This window comes from Hyperolius riggenbachi, chromosome 8 (genome assembly GCF_040937935.1).
Source record: "Hyperolius riggenbachi isolate aHypRig1 chromosome 8, aHypRig1.pri, whole genome shotgun sequence".
Classification (NCBI taxonomy): Eukaryota; Metazoa; Chordata; class Amphibia; order Anura; family Hyperoliidae; genus Hyperolius; species Hyperolius riggenbachi.
Window position 1 is genome coordinate 145,997,760 of NC_090653.1, and position 21,657 is coordinate 146,019,416.

Below are 21,657 nucleotides of genomic sequence, written 5' to 3' on the forward strand. Positions count from 1 at the left end.
CAACCCTGCCCCACAGTTACAGAAATAAAACACTTGTAAAATAAAAAAATTTAAAAAATTACATAATTTAATTTTTTTTACATAAATAGTTACCTTAGGGACTTTAATAATATTAATGTCATGAGAGTATATCCCTATTAATTTTGCAAAAAAAAAGTCTTCTAATAAGTGAAAAAGTATTAAAAATCCCTAAATGGAAAAATGCTCCTTTATTTCCAGATAAAATATTATCACCATACATTGTACTAGGGACACAATTTAAATGTTGTAATAACTGGGACAAATGGGCAAATAAAACGTGGGATTTATGTACCGAAGCATGTCTTATTTAAAAACTATAATGACTGAAACCTGAGAAATAATCATTTTTTTTCTTTTTTTTTCCTTATTATTCCCTGCAATGCATACAAATTATTATTTATATGCATTATTCCCTACAATGTATATAAAATAAAATAATTCATAGCAAAAACTACCACCCAAAGAAAACCTAATTTGTGGCAAAAAAACCCCCTATTGTAACGATTGTGGGATATCTCCGTGGTTCAGCGCACAAAGATGTGCGCTGACACTGCGGAGGTCCTCCACAAGCGTGTCAAGATGCTAGAACCCAGCTTTTGGTGCAAGCACCAGTAGAGGGAAATTCCTGTCGGCAGAGGGCGCTGGGGAGCGCAGAGGAACCAATCCCCTGCACCTCCACAAATGCCAAACAGGAATTGCACGAAGCGCAGAACGCAATCGCAAGAGAGGCGATTGCGAATGAGATTGAGCAAAGGGATAGGTTGTATGTGTGTGCGCCAATCTAGTCGCCACCCCGCGACCGCGCACACACAACAGCAGATACGAAACAGGAACGCGATCGCGAGAGGTGCGATCGCCAGACGTGACACAAGGCAGATCAGAATAGAATACGAGGGTAGCAAAGGCACAGCAAATACAATGAGAATATACAGAAAATAATAAACGCTAGCTAACCGCGAACACCGCACTCATTCGCAACAGTGCACGCGGTTATGCGCGGTCTCCTCGTGATAAGCACAATAGAGACAAGCACGCCTAACTAACCATCAACAGACAAACACGAAACAAAGAACGTGAACGCTTGCTTAACGGTTACCTCATCGAGCCTACAGCAAGCGCCCGTATCAGACAAGACAGACAAACGAGAAACAGGAACTAGGCAGAAAGGATCCACCGCTCTTCCGCCAGAGCAAGTGTGATCCAAGCAGGAACACAGATCAGAAAGATCCACAGCCGCTAACGCTAGCGGCTAGTGCGATCTAAACAAGACAGATCAGATGAGGTAGCTGGTAGCAACCGCTGCTCCAGCTTACACTCCAGGAACTCAGATCAGAAGGATCCACTGCCGCTACCGCTAGAGGCTAGTGATTCCAAACAAGACAGAGCGATTCGCTATCAACCGCCGCTGGTGACAGCGCAATCGCGACAGACAAGACAAGACAGAATAGGCAGTACAAATTATACACAAACTGACTGCACTAACTAGGAATGCAAGGAGCACTCCCCAAGAATAAACTATACTAAGATAGCAGTGGCTGACACTCCAGGTGAGTCCAGCAGGAACAAACCTCTATGAGCAGCGAAGCATTGTGGGACACACATACTACTTATAGTACACGCCTCCAATGAATGTGGCCAGGCAATTTGCATGACAACGTATGCAAATTCCTCAGCAAGCACAAGCTGCAAAACTGACAGAAGGTCTACTTTCCAGAGTCCTGCAGCATGCAGACCTGAATAATGATCAAAAGGCTGCCTGCCTGCGCAGGCAGCTGAGCGGATCGTTACACCTATATATAGATCATTTCAGTTTGATAAGTAACAATAAAGTGTAACGATTGGTGTCAGCACACAGACAGTATCTGATTATTGATGATCTGCAGTATCACCAACAATACAGATGTATACCTGATTATGAATGATCTGCAGAATCACCAATAATACACGTATGACTAACCTCTGGACACCTAATGAAGTGTAAGTGCTTGGAGCAACTGTAGGCTATCTCCCGTAGAGCGGGAGACACATATACTGCTGCAGCCAGTGATTCCCTGATGGACTGGAAATCAGACTGTACTGCAGCCAAGGATTCCCAGATGGATTGGGAATCAGACTGTACTGCAGCCAGTGGACTCCTATGGGGTAGAGGCCCCTGGCTGAACTGCAGGAAGGACTCTCTGAGGAGCAGGGGGTCCTTGCAGCTAACTGACACCTGGTGGATTAGTGTCACGGGTAGTACAGACAGACTGATCACTCGAGGGATAAGTGACAGTCAGAAGGGTCAGACAGGCCTGGTCGGCAACACACGAGCAGATAAGGTATAGAGACAGAAGGCTGATTCGGTAACCAGGTACAGGCAAGGTTGGCAACTGGTAGACAGATAGGCAGAGGTACCAAATCAGAAAGCTAGAGAGAGGTCAACAGAGCCAGAGGTCATAACATATATCCAAACGCACAATCCTAGTCTAAGGTGTGAGGTCCTTGGTCTCGACACCCTGGAACTGGTCTAAAGTACAACACAGTAATGACACAGTAATCCTATGCTTGGGTGTGAGGTCCTTGGTCTCAACACCCTGAAACTGGTCTAAAGTATAACACAGTAATGACAAAGTAAACATCAAGAGCGGAATCTGGCTAAGTGTGAATTCCCAGTTCCAACTGGTTCTAACACACTGTAGGATCTGACTGAGGTCTGAGTGCTCACACGTAAGTATTCGCAACGGCAGACAACCAGCAACTGACAAGCAAGATCTATATATACTACAGCGCTCCGCAGCGCTGCCCCCAGCCACTCAGCCAATCAGGAGTTCCGCTGCGATAAGCTGATACCTCTCCTGCTGACATACAGGTCCTGTCTTCTGGCGCGCGCGTAGCCCTCCATCTGTGTGCACTAGAAGGCCCAGGCAAACCAGACATATGTTGCTGTGTGGAAAACCGCCGGTCTGAATGCGGAGACAGCAGCCCCGCCGCCAGACCGCGCGGCGGCATCTCCGCTATTCATTACATAAAGTTATCGCTGAATGAATGGGAGGAGCGCTGAACTGTGAAAGTTGTTTTGGTTTTTAAGGAAAAAAACCTGTGATCCTGAAGTGGTTAAAAAATATCTGAATTGCTATTCAAAGTTCGGATAGTGGAAAAAGTTTGGATTATCCCTTATTTTATCTCTAGGCCAGAAAAAAAGATTCCATCTCTAGTATTCAGAGAAAACAACAAGAAGTCAAAGTAAAATCTAGCCCAGAGGTCCTTTTATAGATTTGTTTTACTACTATTGCAGATCTTTTAGATCTCTCTTAGATATTTGCCTTATTGTCATAATCAGCCATCAATGATTGCAAATCCTGGAGTTGCAATGGTATACAAATTACATTGCAAAGATTGTCATAAGTAAAGCTGCACAAAGGTCTGACTCTTCTTGACCGCTAAGCCAGTGCTCTAACTTGATGGGTTATGACGGTCAGGCGCATTGCTCTCACCACTTACCCTGCCACAATGTAATTTTGCTCCTGAGCAGTCCCCCCGCATAGGAACAGAACATATCACTAGTGTATAGGCTAGCAAAGCATCCTTCAGGTCCTGCAATGTTGCTCGAGGGATTGGATTCAGATTACCACTAGGCAGCATGCATTGAGCATGTATATGGGCCTCAAAGGAGATGTCCAAGGTAAAATAAAAATCCACTTACCTATGGCTTCCTCCAGCCCCTGGCAGCTGTCCTCCGCTGAAGAAGCTGACCTCGCCAGGCTTCTGGGTCGCCTTCATGTGTGCTACACAGCGCAGGTCATGTGGTGTAGCCAACATCATCAGTTCTCTACTGCGCAGGATGTATCCTTTAAAGGAGTAATCAGGCAATTTAAATTGCAGCTGATTTACTTACCTGGGGCTTCCTCCAGCCCCTTGCAGCCGACTGTCCCATGCTGACAGCTCCATTTGCAACCGCCATCCCGAGGTGCCCGCACAGTGTAGACACTGACCTCGAGGTTGACCTTACTGTGCGAAGCACTGCCCACGTTGTTTGCAGCGCACTGCGCAGGCGGAAAACTACTGCACCTGCGCAGTATGCCACTGACAACATGGGGTTTATTCACAGTGGCATTTCATGCAGGCACAGAAGGATGACCTCGAGGTTGGCCTCTGCACTGTGCGGGGACTCCGGGCAGGCGGCTGCAAATGCAGCTGTCAGCATGGGACAGTCAGCTGCAAGGGGCTGGAGGAAGCCCCAGGTATGTAAATCAGCTGTAATTTAAATTGCCTGATGACTCCTTTAAGAAGTTTACTTGATGTGGACTAGATAAGCTCGTGAAGGTTTAGTTTTTATTTTATTGCTGCCTGTATTGCCCTGCAGTACAATGTCAGACTCGTTAGATAAAACTGCTGGTACAGTACATTTGTGAAGTTGCAGACTGCATTTTTTTTGTGCAGCTTATATTGCAACACAATGGTGAACAGGAGTGATTCACACATAATACCGTACAAGGTACCATGTGCTGCCTTTCAGGTGAATTGCTTAGTAATCCCTATGGACGAAATATGGTTGAGCAAGTCATAAGTAGCGAACCGTTCGCCAGCGAATCTCTATGGGCCTGTACTACTTCCGGGTCGCTATGACACGGAGTAGTGCGGCTGCGCTGGGCGGCGGTGTGCGTCTTTGATCGCGCGCCTGTTGCCGGGCACTCTCTGCCCATGAGCCTGATGTCACTCATGATGTCACGCACATGCGCACAAAGTGCCCGGCAACAGGCGCGCGATCAAAGATGCGCACCGTCGGCCCAGCGCAGCCGTACTACTCTGGATCATAGCGACCCGGAAGTAGTACAGGGTGAGAGTTTACCCGACATCTCCATAGTCCTAAGAGGGTGCTGCTAAGGTTTTTGTAGCCTCAAGCAGCCATCATTCTTGCACCTCCCCCAGTCATAGGCCCCCCTCTCATAATAATAAGTAGCCAATGGTGTCCCCCCCCCCCAAAAAAAAAAGTAGGCAGGCCATTCGACCTTCTGATTCAATACTTTTATCAATTAAGAAGAGAATTGGTGCTACAATATTGAATAGTTTGCTTAGGAAAGGCAGAAAATCGTGAAAACTGACAGGCCTAAAAGACCACCTGTCATATTCTCCTTAGTTTATAAGTGTTCCCCCAAGCCTGTGTGCAGTGTTAAAGGCCCACCAACTGGACTCCTGGCCTCCACACTCGCCGGATGTCACTGGGAACAGCTGTTCCACTTGACACTGGTGCATGCCATTACATCTCTACATGCGCTGAGCCACGTGGTACAGGTGCTCATAGTGATGCCAAACCCCAGAGGGAGCAAGGCAAGCCTTTAACATTTAGCAGAAGCATGCAGAAGCACAGGGGTGGGGGGGGGGTGTGATGCACATACGGCAGATGGGCACTTTGGGCAGTAAATAGATCCCTCTCTGATCAGATTCTACCAGGGAGGGATTTATTTAATGGTTTATCTCAACATACATCCAGTGAGTGGTGTATGGCCACCTTTAGTAACTAATTTGACACATGTTCCTCCAATTTCTAATTTTACTCTGTAACAGAATGAGATTTGGTAAAACTCTTGAACAATTTTAGTCTTCGTCCTCCCCTGTCTAAACAGACACAAAAGGTAGAATTCTAAGACTTTACTAGTTGTTGTTGTGTATGCTAGCTGGGGACTATTGTCTCATCACCTGAAAGTAGTTTCACTTTTGATGCCGGAGTTCTCTTGGTTTTTTTTTGTGTAAGCTTAAATGCCCTCTGGCTGTAGAAGAAGAAATACTAAACAGATGCAGTGCTAATTTAATTTTGTGCCAAGTTCTCCCTGGTAGAGAAGCAACATCAAAGACAATCTAAGAATATCAAATTAAAGCCATCCATCATGCTTGTTGCGGTGCACTATTCAAACTGCCTTTGCTGACACCAGGGAGAATTCAGCTTTCACTGTGGGATCTGAAGAAAAGAAGTTAAGGCTTACATTTAGACTGTATTCTGGCAAATTGAGTGATTGGAGAAGTTAAAAACATGACAAGTCATCTACCAGGCTATTAGATGCGTAATTCCATTTTTTGTTTCACAATTTTAAAAGCCCTGTTTAAGGTATTTATTTCAAGCAAGTCAAATAATAATAGTTATTACTTTTTTATTTTACTGTGGTGGTTGAAAGACATGTGCACACATAAAAATAGACAGATTTTTGCCAGACTCTTTGTTTAAAAGGAGAATGCTAAGCCAACCTCTAACATGGTGGTCAATAATGTGATAACAAACCATTATTGCTTCTTTATTTCAGTCACAAAATAGTGATCGGGATTGTTTACATTTTAAGAAGTTGTGGACTGAGCAGCAATCATAACCATCATTATTATTATTGATTTATAAAGCACCAACATATTCAGCTGTACAAAGTAAGAAGCAAACATTGGGTACAAAATAGTACAGACAATGGTTGGTATACACCAATATATGAAATACAGAGCTGGTACAAAATACAGAGTTGGTACAAAATACAGAATTGGTAATTGCAGTGACAAACTAAGTATGAATAAATTGCTGCACATCAAAGAAAGAAAAAAACAAAAGAAAAAACAAAGTATGAATAAATGTGTAACACATTCCAAGGAACAAAAGGGAGGAAGAGCTCTGCCCTTGAGAGCTTACAATGTAAAGGAATGGGGAGGGGCAAGAGGTGGGGTAGTAACCAATATTCAAACCTAAAGGTTTTTTAAGATATCTAGTAGGAGTACAACTTGGGCAGAGGTAAAAAGGGGAACTGGCTTAAGGTAGAGTGTATGCTTGATGGAAAAATTGTGTATTGAAGGCACATTTAAAGATATCAAAGGTTGGAGAGTGAGGGATGTGTTCGGGCAGCATGGCAGGGATTCCAGAGGAGTGATGAAGCACATGTGAATTCTATAATTCTACAGGAGGACACAATAAGGTCATGTGAAGATTTGAGATTGCGGTTGAGTTGGTAACTGGAAACTAGTGAAGAGGGGCTTCCAATGAGGTAATCAGATGCCTTTTGGCACAATATGAATTGGCAGAATAATCAGTGAAAGAGAGATCATTTTCATGGTCTATTTCCACTTTAAAGGGAACCTTAACTGAACGGGGGGTAAAGAGTTTCACTTACCCGGGGATATTACCAGCCCCCTGCAGCAGTCCTGTGCCCTCAGAGTCGCTCTGGAATCCTCCAGTCCCCCACTGTCACTTAGTTTTGTTTTTGACGACTCACCAGTCGGCCGGCCGCCATGCGTATTATTGGACGCATTCCCTGCGGGTCCCCGCTGCTCATAGCCCCCCCGGACGGCTCCCGACCCCACGGCCAGGGTCGGGCTCTCCTGCCTGTATAAAGATGGCCGCTGGCCCTGGCCGCGGCTGCGCACTCCGCATAGCCTCTAGTGCGGCTGCGCAGCTCTAGGGCCAGCCCCCCCGATCCATGCTACAGGAAACAGAGTGTTGCGTGGATCAGGGGGCTGGCCATGGAGCTGCGCAGCCGCACTAGAGGCTATGCAGAGTGCGCAGCCGCGGCCAGGGCCGGCGGCCATCTTTATACAGGCAGGAGAGCCCGACCCTGGCCGTGGGGTCGGGAGCCGTCCGGGGGGGCTATGAGCGGCGGCAACCCGGCGGAACGGCACGGAGGGCGCGGACGGCGTCCTCCGTGTCCTCCAAAGTTATAAAGGTACATAACTTTTTTTTTTTTTTTTTTAAACACTTGGCCTCGGAAGTCCTTTAAGGTTCCCTTTAAGAGTAGCTGATAGCTACTAAAACGTTTTTTTTTTCAGAAAAGCTTAAAACATCAAAAAAAACACCACTAATGGAGTTCCTGGGGAGTAATTTTTAAAGAAGGCTCTGTAGTCTGATAATTGCAAAAATCACAGCTTCTTCTTCTGACTGCTCTCCATTTAGCATTGCTTTATATGTTGGAGATAAGCCTTCACACCTAAAGAAATGTAGGACTTGCTAGCTTCACTGTAAAATAAATAAATACATAAATAAGATTTTAAAAATAGAAAAAGTACCCTACATTACAGGTGCAAAATATATATTTATATAATGAAACTGCATCCTCACATATTTGGTATGAATATACAAAAAGGAATGAGCACATGCAGGAGGAAAGCAGTGCGGGATGCCTGGATGGAAAATATATGCAGAGCACTTGCATAGCATAGTTGCCCCAGTATAGGTACCTAGTATAGCTGCCCCTAGTATAGGTAGTATAATTGCCCCAGTATAGGTATCTAGTATATATATATATATATATATATATATATATATATATATATATATATATATATATATATATATATATATATATATATATATATATATATATATATATATATATATATACACATATACAGTATATATGTTATTTATTTATATTATTTATTTATTTATGTTTACACAGTGTGCTTGAAAAATAAATTTCAGTTTGTTGCAAATTAATTTGAATTGCTTCATCTCCATTTACTAGGAAAAAATGAAAAGAAATATCTCTTGGAGTTTTTCATTTTTTTGTTTCATTTATTTTGATTTGAATGTGAATGTACTTGCTTACTTGTCATTGTCTATTACAGTGCTGTTATTTGTTTACTGCACAAATTGTTCAAAGTAACAGGGAAAAAATTGACTTGGCCCTGTACTTCATCAGTGATGACATGTCTTTCAGCACAGGGCTATGGTTATTTAGTGGTTATTTAAAGAAAATGGAGGGGAGGAAAGGGTTATGGGGTAAAGCATTTCTAAATAAGTGACAAAATGACTGAAGGCTATTGCAGATACTTTGGTGCTGCAGGTTATTTCTTTGCCTTATTATTTATAAATATGTCTTAGAAATACATTCTTTCAGGAAGGGCCACATAACATAGCTTTTGATTTTGTGATGGCGGGCTCTTTTTATAGTCAGTAAAGAATCTTTCACAGTCTTAGTGGTAGCTATTCTAACCTTTTTCTGTAAACATTGCAAATGCTGTGTGAATTTAAGTCCATTTTAGAGTCTGAAGAATTAGATCACGAGGACATGAATGATTTAAAAAGCACAGCCTTTTCCACTTTTAAAACAAGCAATAAACGTATGTTCAGAGAAATTGTTCAGTTTTCATTTTGTTTTATGTTTTCTGCTGTTTTTCTGCATGCCCATTTTGTTTTAACATTCAAAAGTAATTGTCAACACAACAGATCAATAATAGAATATATTTGCCAATTACTGATTTCTCTCATTTTAGAATAACAACATTATATTGTGTGAGACCTAATAATACAGTATATAATTGTATGCACCTCTACCTTGCAATTTCACTTACAATGTGCACAACAATTATTTACAACAAAACATGAGTTAGATTGCTATACCACACAAAAATGCATTAAAACATACAAATGGGTTACACTCATAAGGGATGTGGACCTAATGACAATAAAAGGATCTTACTGTGGTGATCCTGTTAATCATTCATTTGTACAGACTTTATTATAATGGGGGACTTTAACCTAACCATGGACTCCTCGATAGATAGAACTGGTAGTTCTACTAGGGATGGTAGTGACTTAAAACTTTGGGCCAAAGGTAATCATCTCCATGATTTATAGAGGTGGAAACACCCTACGGATAAAACATTTACTTGTTTTTCCTCGGCACACCACTCCATGTCTTGTATAGATCTAGCCTTTGCTACCCCTCCCATATTATCTCAAATACACTCTATTGACATACTACCATCAGGTATCCCAGACCATGCTCTTATCTTACTTACGGTGACTATTTCTACTAAACCCAAAGACAGATTGTGGAGAATCTCTCGTTTTTATAAAAATGAACTGCTAATTCAACCGCAAATATCACATGCCTTACGGAACTATTGGGATATGAACACTGGCTTCTCTTCTGATCTGGTTGTGTGGGATGCAGGAAAGGCAGTTATCCGAGGTCACTACATGGCTGAACTAAAAACATATAAAACCAATTCCAAAGCACATATATTGAGCCTATATAAAGCTAAAGAAGCTGAAAATGTCTTTATAAACTCTAACTCTCTTGAATCCTGGAGATCTTGGCAACAGCTAATCAGGCAATGGAGACTTGCTCAAATATCTTTAGCCAAATATGCTCTGTTGCATCAAACAAAGTGCATTTTTGAATTTGGCGATAAAAATAGCAAACTACTAGTTTGGCTGTCCAAAGATACCAGTGTACCTACAGCTATTCCTGCAATACTAGATAATAACAACCTTCTTCAGGTTGATCCTGAACAAATAAATTAATGTGGCCTTTACTACCTTTTATAAAACCCTATACTCTTCCTGGCCCCATTACTCCCTCGAGGAACTGAATAATTATCTAGCTACTATAGATGTGCCAACTCTGTCAGATCAAAATAAAGCAATTCTTGATAACCCAATTTCCATCGAGGAAGTTCAAGAAGCTATAGCTGAGCTCAAACCCTATAAGACTCCTGGCTCAGATGGCCTCCCCTCTGAATTTTATAAGTGCTATATTGACATCCTAGCTCCTAAACTGTGTTCTCTATTTAACTAAGTCCTAGAGGGACATTCCCTTCCTGATTCATTCTCAGAAGCAATAATAATTCTTATTTTAAAGCCAGGGAAGGACCCAACACACTGTGGGTTTTACAGACCGATCTCCTTACTCAATATGGATGCTGAGATACTAGCCAAAATATTAGCAAATAGGGTGAAACCCGTGGTAACTTCCCTCATTCATAGAGACCAATCTGGATTTATGCCCAATAAAGGTACTGATATCAACTTGCACAGGCTTTTTACCAATATTTCCTTGTCCTCCTCGGTGTCCGGTCGTAGGGTAGTTGCCTCACTGGACACCGAGAAGGCTTTTGACTCTGTAGAGTGGCCTTATCTTTGGTAAACCCTGAATCATTATGGCTTTGGTGCTAAATTTATTAAGGGGATTCAAGCCTTATATCAAACTCCCAAAGCTAAAATTGGTACTGGTAATATTATTTCTGAATCCTTTCAATTGCAACGTGGTACCCGTCAAGGGTGTCCACTTTCTCTATACCTTTTTGTCCCTGCAATAGAGCCCATGGCTATTCTAATACAGCACTCTGAACAAATTAAAGGAATTCCAGTGGGATGTATTGAAGAAAAAATATCATTATATGCAGATGATACCCTACTTTATTTAAATGACCCAGATAACTTTTTAACCTCAGCCTTAGATATTATTACAACCTTCGGTTCATTCTCAGGCCTTAAGATCAATCAGGATAAGTCTGTCATCATGCCACTGCATGGGTCCCAGTTCAATGCACCATCTAACCTTCTACAAGGGGTCTCTGAATTTAGATTGGGCATTCTGATAACAAGTTCTGTGAATGACTATATTAGACTTAACATTGAGCCCGTTGTTGAGGCCTTTCGTAAGAAATCCCAAACCTGGAAAAATGTACCGCTTTCACTTATTGGGAAAATAAACATATTCAAAATGATTTTCTTGTCCAAGTTCCTATAAGTCCTCCGTAACTCACCAGTTATAATCCCTAAACAATTCTCCTGTGTGTGGGAGCTCACTGTTTCTCATTATACCTGTTTCTTTTTATTGGTTTAAAAATAAAAACTTCTTTGTTAAAAAAAAAAAAAAATCATTTGTACCACTTGTGTGAATGTGTCTCAAACACACCCAATATCAAAGGACTGGACTGCCACTAAAAAGTAACGGTGTCCTTGGCCACCCACATACTTAGACACTGCGTATTCAGCATTTAGGGGTTGATGCATTAGCCATCAGTTCTGATCATATGCTAATTATGATTTTGCAAAATTTCATGTCATTTTCAGAATTATGATTGTAATTGAGCAATCATAATTGTGAAAGATTATGGGAAATTTCAAGTATTTATGACTATATATTAATTTTTTAATTACGATAATTTTTCATAATTATGATTATTTTTGAGCCAAAATGTTTGTAATTACATTTCTATCACACATTTTGTACACATAAAATTATGCAATTACGAATAACACAAAATGAAACACAAAATTACAATTTGAAGTGAAGTTATGACACAAAATAATGAATTAAGAGGAAACTGAATTTTCCGAAAAATTACAAATTACGATTTCGTGTCATCATTGCAAATTTTGTGTTGTAATTACACAAATGCAAAATGTTGGCTCATCATTACCACCAGTAATATTTCTATTTGTAGGTTGTATGTGGCAATATTACCAATACTACCATGCATTACGCTATTAGTGCGACCTGCGGTACATGATGAAGGTGAGTGTTACATTGGTAACGGCATGTAGCACTTCTTGCGTAACAAACGTTACACTAGCAACACTCACATTAATCATGTAACACGAGCTGCTCTAATAGCTTCACACACGGTACATGGCTGGCTGTAGTGACAGTAATATTGCTGTGTGTGTAGCCTACACATGGCAATATTACCTGCAGTTAGTGCATCAACCTCCAGGTGTCTTTGCACATAGTCGGGTTCTGTGATCCTGAGCATTTCCAGGAACATGGAAATAACACAAAGAAATAAGCAATCAAAAGAGAAACACCACTCCTGTATACTGTGGGCAGTAGGGATATTGTCGATGAATGTATCAGTGAATAAGAGTGTAGTGTGGCGAGTGCAGTCATTGTCCTTCACAGACATAAATCATGGTCCCATGATCACACCCTTGACCATGAGGCCACAGTTTGTGTCTGTAAATCAGGGTCGGTTCTGGAAAGGCACATATGAGAGGGCAGTCAGAAATTTGAAGGGGTATCATGTTCGAGCACAATTTTTTTTCAGTCATGCTAGTGGCAAAAAAATGGGTGTGGTCATGACATCATGTCGGCAGGGCTAACTGTAATGTAATCGCAACAGTGAGGCGGCAATGCAAGAACCATTCATTCCAACACATGAAATGCAAGAGCCATTACCTCCAACACAAAAAATGCAACAACTTTATCTCTGACAAATGAAATGCAAGAACTATTACTTCCGACAAATGAAATGCAAGAACCATTACCTCTGGCACATGAAATGCAAGCAGTGCTTCACCATAAAAATAATCGTAATGTGGTAATCTTTCACCATAAAATAATCATAACGCAGCAATGATTCACCATAAAATAATCCTAATGCGGCAATCTTGCACCAGAAAATAATCATATTGCAGCAGCACATCACCAGAAAAAAATCGTTATGCGGCAATGTTTAACCAGAAAATAATTGTAATGTGGGCAGCATTTCCATTGTATTATACCAGTCAATGCATACCTTTCACTGCATCTGTGTGACTGCACACTGTATTATACCAGTCACTGCATACCTTTCACTGCATCTCTGTGACTGCACACTGTTTTATATACCAGTCAGTGCATACCTTTTACTGCATCTGTGATTGCACATTGCATTATACCAGCCACTGCACACCTTTCACTGCATGTGTGTGACTGCACATTGTATTATAACAGTCACTGCATTCCTTTCACTGCATCTGTGTGACTGCACATGGTATTATACCAGTCACTGCATATCTTTTACTGCATCTGTGTGACTGCATGCTGTTTTATATACCAGTCAGTGCATACCTTTTACTACATCTATGTGACTGCACACTGTATTAGTCCAGTCAGTGCATACCTTTCACTGCATCTGTGACTGCATATGTTATTATACCTGGCAGTCAGCAGGGGTGCTCGAATACCCTTTTTTAAAAATCAGAATTTATTCGGATCCGGATACCCAGATATCTGGATCTGTATCTGAATCGGATATCCGAATCCGAACTTTTTGGTATCCCAGTAAACTCAGATATCCGAACCCAATATCCAGCCTTCGAAAGGGATATTTGTCATTGAAGGTGATTTTGGCTTCTGCTCGGATATCTGAACTAACTATCCACCCGGATTTCGAATTTCAAATGGGAAATCCAAGTTTGCTCAGATAGTCAATTCGGATTTTAAAAAATATTCGAATTGCTATTTAAAGTTTGGATAGCGGAAAAAGTTTGGATTATCTGGGTAATTCGGATATCCGAAATCTTGCTGAGCACCACTGGCAGTCAGTGCATACTTTTCACTTGAATGGATGGCAGACTTGCCCTCCATAACAGAGTCTCGATAAAGGATTTCAAGTGTATTTGTCTCATTATTATACAGCCGGGCCTCGAAAAAGTCCTCCTGTATTATTATTTTTCGACACTATCTCCCTGAGATGGGACTTGCGTGCCGTGCCTGCTGCCGTCCTTGGATGTGTGGTGGTAACTGTTTCTCAGGCTCCCACTCCGGACCGGAATTGAATCCTGATTCCCGGCCCGTTACCCGGCGTGGTCACCATGATACTGAGAAAGTACCATGGAAAGTTTATCACACAGTTGAATCAATGGCAGACTTGCCCTCCATAACAGATTCTCATTGAAGGAACTGCACAGACAGCAGAAAAAGTAATTAAAAAAAATAGATGTAAACTTTAACAATGGTAGAGAAAGAACCATCGAAAATCACAAAAATGGGCAAGCACCATCAACCAGACCACAAGGATGAAGGGTAGTAAGTGGGTCAGGGTTGATGCCCAGAGGAAGCCGCTTTACATCTTTGAGCGGCAAATCGTGGCGACAACACGGGGGCCCCGTGACGCCATGATCCACACTTTTATTTGATTATTTTTCTCCTGGTAAGCCTCAACACATTGTTTCAGTGTGGTCAGCACTGCTCTTCTCACCTCTTGCACTTTCACTCTGCCTGTTTGCACATTCTTCTTATCCCAGCTCCGGGACCTTGCACTGGATGGTTTGTTTTTTGCATTATATGTTATATGTTATATACATTATGTCTATTTAATTGATCTTTGCACAATTGCACTTTACTTTGCTGGTGCTTACCTTGAGTATTATATTTTGATGTGGCTGTTTATATGATACATTGTGCACAGCCCCTACTTCAGCCAACATTGTCTTTATTGTGGAATTAGGTGTGTATACTTGGCCATTGGTTAATATACATACAGATATGATATATATATATATATTTTTATATATAATTATTTTTGTACATTGTACTTATATATTCCATTGGTCTAATTGCGTGACTACCCCTCTGATATATGTTTTTAAGTATTTTTCATTTTGTGGAGGGGTGTGGTACTTTCATGGAACGTTCTGTCTGGATTTTTAAAGAACCATCGAAAGTCTGAGCAGCAATAAACCCATGGACGACTGGGTGCACAGGCTTGACCTGTGGCCAGAGCTGTAACAATTTGCCATCCAACTTCTGGCTTGCCCTGCCTCAAGCGTCTTGTCAGAAAGGACCTTCAGCACAGCTGGAGGCATTGTCAGTGAGAAGAGAAGTCGCCTAGGTCAAAAAAAGTGTACAGTACTTCACCTTTATCAAAATGAATGAGGCATGGATCCCGGAGGGCTACTGCCTGCCCAAAGATTAAATCAGTCCCCACACAGCATTTCTGCATGCAGGCCGTGTGACTGCCTGCTCGAAGACTAAGCCAGTCCCTACACAGTATCTCTGCCTGCAGGCCGCTTGACTGCCTTCTCCGCCACCTCCAACAGGGTCCAGAACTCCAGGTGGATTCCTGAATTTTTAAGGCCGCTAACAAAAAGAATAATAATTTTTCTGGTGCGTGTACAAGCCTGCCTTATTTTTATGGCTGCACTGCGGCTGCAACAACAAAACAAAAGGCATGTACAAGTGTCAATTCCCCTTCATGATCGTTACTTTGCCACTGTGAAGGGGCTTGCGTATTATATGAACCAATGACCCCTATATGAGTGTGTTGGAGGGGGGGCACACCCAAGATAATAAGGTTGTTGCTTTATTGTGGACAGACCAAATTTGATCAGCTGGACAGTCACTGTTGTTCTGTCATTGAGCTACCTCAGCCCGACCATATGGGCTTGTAAACTTTCTCACCATCATGCGCATCAGTCCAGCATGGCCATCCCTACACAAACAGCTGTTTGCGGGGCGTTACACAGTGAGTTTGGTCTGTCAGCGTGAAGCAGTACACTACTTACACTACCTGCTGATCCATGTATACACACGCAAGATGTTTTCAAGCACTTTATGCCTCCAATTTAGCAATACAGTGTGATTTTTGCCCTTCAGGGATTATAACCCTGCTGTGCATCAAATCCGTAATTTTCCACGGGACTTTTGGCGAGTATCCCACTCCGCCATGCCCCTCTCCAGGTGTTAGACCCCTTGAAACATCTGTTCCATCACTTTTGTGGCCAGAAAGTGTTTGTTGTTTTTCAAGTTTGCCTGCCCATTGAAATCTATTGCGTTTCGCCAAGTTCGCCGGTTCACAAACTTTTGGGGAAGTTCGCTATTGCAGTTTGTGAACCCAAGATCTGAGGTTCGAGCCATCTCTAGTCTCAGGCAGGGAAGGTAGGCACGTCCCCTGCCTGCTGTCCCACTGTCCCCCGCTGCCCCGCCCTGCCTCTCTGCCCGATTGAGGGGGCAGGACATTTATTTGAGGGGGCAGGACATTTATTTGAGGGGGCCCAGACCCCTCTCGCCCCACTCTAGGGCCCACCCTGCTGTAAATAGTAGTAATTAGCTTAATGCTTATTTAGTTGCACTTTATGTCACTGCACCAGCCACTTTCTTTGCACTCCTGACGATGATCCTTCTTGGGGTAAAAAATGTAAGCTGAGGCTCCCAATAGTGTACTAGTCTTGCTGGTCAATAGATAGGATACTACTAATATGCAATTAAACAATTCCCAGGGTCTAGGCACCCACATATATGTCCTTTTAAGCATTCTAACTAGACACCCAGAGAAGATGTTAACTGCAGAGTAATAGCTGGAGAGCAAGATGGGATACAGGGAATCAGATGTCCAGGACGTTGGAGAGGGATAATCCAGGGGAATAATGATATTGGTCTATGATGAAAGAAAACATTGCAGGAATAAGGACAGTATAAAAGAACAGGAAAGGAAACCAGTAGGTGGTTAGTCTGTATACAGTAGAGAAAGGGGTTTTCAAAATATACTGAGTACGATAGTAAGCAAATGTTAGAGATTTCTGGATAATATGGACTGCGATGCGAGTGAAAATGGAAGACTGCAAAAAGCAGGCTGCACATGGAAGAGGTAACCAGGGCCCATATGCAATTAACTTTTTCACCTGAGTTATCTCCTAGGTGATAATTTTAATCTTCTCTTTAAACTAAATTTTCAGCATTTTACAATTGAAAAAGTACCCAAAAGTTACTGACAAAATGCTATCCAATTTATTTTGAATATTTTCTCGCTTGCTGGTGTCCTAAAAGGCATTTTATGACAAGTTTCAAAAATATCACATAGGAGAAAACTCAGGAGAAAACATTAATTGCAGAACGGTGGCGTAGTGGTTAGCGCTCTCGCCTTGCAGTGCTGGGTCCCTGGCAAATCCCAGCCAGGTCAACATCTGCAAGGAGTTTGTATGTTCTCCCTGTGTCTGTGTGGGTTTCCTCCAGGCACTCCGGTTTCCTCCCACATCCCAAAAACATACAGATAAGTTAATTGGCTTCCCCTAATTTGGCCCTAGACTACAATATATACACTACACAATACATACATAGACATATGACTATAGTAGGGACTAGATTGTGAGCCCCTCTGAGGGACAGTTAGTGACTAGACTATATACTCTGAACAGCGCTGCGCAAGATGTTGGCACTATATAAATACTAAATAATAATAATAATAATAATAATATAGCCCCTGCTGTCAAGAGGCAGAGAGGCTGCCAGAGGGCTGCTATACAGGGAAGAAGAGGCTGCTATACATATTGGTTGCACTTGGACAGGTAAAGCTTCTAATGGAAGGAATTAGTGCTGCTGCACAGGCATAATGGGTGGTGCTTCATCAAGGGGGGAGGGGGTATTTAAGCATGGGGGGTCATGTAAAAGTGCGGGGGGGGGGGCAAGTGGAAGTTTGTCTGTGTGGTCAAAAGGTAAAACTTCAAATATGCCTGAAATCTCTGAGCCTAAATACAGTTGTGGGACCAGCTTAGTATGTATTCTAGTGCCATCCTTAGCGTGTCATAGCTATATAGGGCCCCTTTGTAGTGTTACTAGTTTCTAAAGTTCCTACTGTCCAATATTCCCTAAAGAGTGTATCAGTTTATCAGTTTTCCAGTGGGCCCGTCGTCTTTGGCTTCAAGTGTCCACAAATTTGTTTTTTAGTGTGGTAAATGTTTCACCCAGAAAATTAACTCTATTAGTGACAAGGGAATCCCACATATAAACATACTTTATCATGTCCACAGTGTAGAAAAACTGTATTAATTGCAGGGATTTTCCAATGCGGGGTACACACGATGCGTTTTTTCGGTCGATTTTCCGTCCGAGCGATTTCCAATGAAATTCTGTTATCTTTTCTTATTTATTTCCATTCACCTTTATGAGAAATCGATCACAAAAGCGATAGATAATTTCCGACATGTCCGATCGTATTTTCGATCGAACCATATAACACAAAATTGTATGGTGTGTACCTAGCATAAGACAATAGGAAATGCAAACTTGTAAGAGTTTTGTTTTTGTTTTGTTTTTTTCAATGTGACCAAAAAGTTGTACACTCTTCTCAAGTGAAATTACAATACCATTAGGAAATGCATGCAGCCGTATGCACATCACAGTACCAGTAGTTAGTCACATGCAAATTACACCTAGTTTCAGGTGAGAAAGTATCCTAGAGCTGAGTCCCCCGAATTTGTTTATGTGCACAATTGTTACAAGCGTTGGGCATGATGTGAGGACCATCCAACGATATAGGACACAATAGGGTGCAAGAACATCAGGTAAAAGCATACATTTGAAAAGTCACAAGCTAATTTAGGTGCGATGTTAAATAACGATATTACTAACAATATCGGTAAATAAAAATGTAAGCGCAACGTTGCATAACAAAATTGAAAAAAATCAAAAAAACTATTTCATTGTGGTATTACATTATCAGTAAATTTACTGATAATGTTGAACCTTACTATAACCTAACCTCTCCCTACTCACACAGAACCCTCCCCTGATGGTGCCTAACCCTAAGACCCCCCTGGTGGTGCCTAAATCTAAGACCTCCCTGGTGGTGCCTAAATCTAAGACCCCCCCCTGGTGGTGCTTAACTCTAAGACCCCCCCTGGTGGTGTCTAACCCCAAGATCCCCTTGGTGGTGCTTAACCCTAAAACCACCCTGATGGTGCCTAACCCTAAGTCCCCCCCTTGTGGTGCCTAACCCTAAGTCCCCCCTGGTGGTGCCTAACTCTAAGACCCCCCTAATGGTGCCTAACCTTAACATTCCCTGATCCCTGCTACCAATAATATGAATTTCAATTTAATTGCAGCCGCCCGCTAAATAGCGTAACAACCTTCTGTATTATGATAAATAACAATTATGCCCGCATATATCGATAAATATCAATTGTGCCCATTTTTGGCTGCAACTTTTTCAACTGCTCCTAGATAACATGCCGAAAAGGGAGTGCATCAAACAGGCATATGACTAAGCACACAGACGGGCAGATTCGCCAAAAAGCTTGTCAAGACTCGTTTGCTTTGGAAAATGACATTCAAAACAGCCTGCCAGCATCAATAATTGCACGGGTGACATTTTTATGTTCTGCATTTGGTAAAGGTTTCGTTCAGAAAGTCAGCCTTCTTTCATATCTCTGTCAAACCAGTTAAAGGCCTTCATAGGCCACAGAGGAGTCACACAGAGGATATTTTATATTCAGAACACAGGAAAGATTTTACTCAGTAAAGACCCTTTTCTTCTTTTCTTTTTCACCACCAGAAAACTCGCACTAGTGAGAATCATATTCAGTGTAGAAAACATTTAATCCCTAAATGTAGACTCTCTTGCAGAAGAGACTTCACACAAACAGGTGTCCTTTTTATGTTCATAATGTGGGATATGTTTAACATAGAAAGAATATCTACAGTAATAAAGCATCAAACACACACACACACGCACGCACGCACGTACGTACGCACGCATGCACGCACGTACGCACGCATGCACACACGCACACACGCGCACACACACGTTGTTTGTATGTGTTTGGTGTTATTTGTAATTATTTTTTACACCAATATCCTTAAATTAGATCACAGCTGCTGCTGCTTTTGTGTGGACAAAATGTCAAATGTTTATCAGTCTCTCTCACAAACTCTCCCTGTTTTTGCCACCACAGCCAAAAATATGTCTACACATTCGTTCATCACTAACATTTTTACAGTATTGTATAGAATTTTGAAAAAGTATGTGTTTTGCTTTGTAAGATCACAGGCCATATAATTTGAGTTCTTCCAGAACTCTTTTCAAGTGTTCTATGTGTCCTTTATCATTTATGCCAATAACTGTAATATCCTTTAAGTAACGCAAAATGCCCTAAAGGACTTGATTCATTAGGTTTTCCCTAATGGCAGGTACTGAAGCCATGCTGAACATTACTTTGTTACAGCTCTTTTGGTGTGTTAATAATAAGGAGCTGTTTTCACCTACATCTGCTTCCATCTACAAATTAGCCAGTGGCAGTGAGAGATTGATTTTACTTAAAACTTTTGTCTTCCATTTGGAGGGGCACATATATCTTCAGTGTAAGATGGATATTAGGGCACAGGGTAAATGATGACTTTCAAAGCTAGAGTGCAAATATCCTGTTTCAGGTACAGTAGATTTCCCCATGCAATCCAAGCAAGGCACTTTTGGAGTTACCGATATATATCCTTTTTCTTTCTTGATGATCAATGTGTATATTTTGGTTAATATTGTATAGCACAAGCTGAGCTTCATGAAATTTAGGCTGCACAGTGTCCTTGGAGGCATCCATCATAGTTAGTAATACATGATCAAGGTCATGGATCTCATAAAAAAGGTTCTTTTGATCTATAAATGTTTTTCCTATCTGTTCAGCAAGCTGCTTGAATATAACCTTTCTTATCACACTTCCTGCAGGACGCATCCTTAAATAAGCAAACTGAAGCATAATGGAAGTCTTTCACATCTTTAGCAAAACTCTGATTTATGTTCCTTACTGTGGCCCATATTGAGTTTACTTATATCTGTAGTTCCATTCTGGACCATTTCAGTTGCTCTGTAGTACTAGGGTGTCCTTAGCAGCAATCCCCACTGCTAATTCAATTTCAATAGCTGTCTTAAAAGTAATGCTATCTTCTGTCAGCAACCTTTTTTATACGCAGACTTTATATAATCCACAAACAACTCTGTCTCTTAGTGCATCATTCTTACTTTCTTGGAAATGGTGATGATCTCCTGTAAAAACAGAAGAAGATTTATTCTTATTCATTATTCTTATTTATTGTTCTTCTTTATTCTTCTGAAACATTTAAGTGACACCCAAAGGCTTTGGTGAAAGGTCCTTTTCAGAATTTTTTACCATTTGTTTAAGAAAGCAACTTTTCTATAGCTGTTAAAGTGAATCCACAGATTTCCCTTTAAGCCAGTAGATCAGCCACACTGTGTATAAACTCTTGTTTTAATTAAACGTCTGAATGGGCTAATAGTTTTCGTTTCATTTTCCCATGTAGCTTGAACAGTTACTGAGCTGTGTGGTGCTCTCCAGGCTGCGTTGTTCTTTTATCTATGAATCTAGGATATGATAACCTCAGAGAGAGTCTTTGTGCAGTTTACAAAGACAGA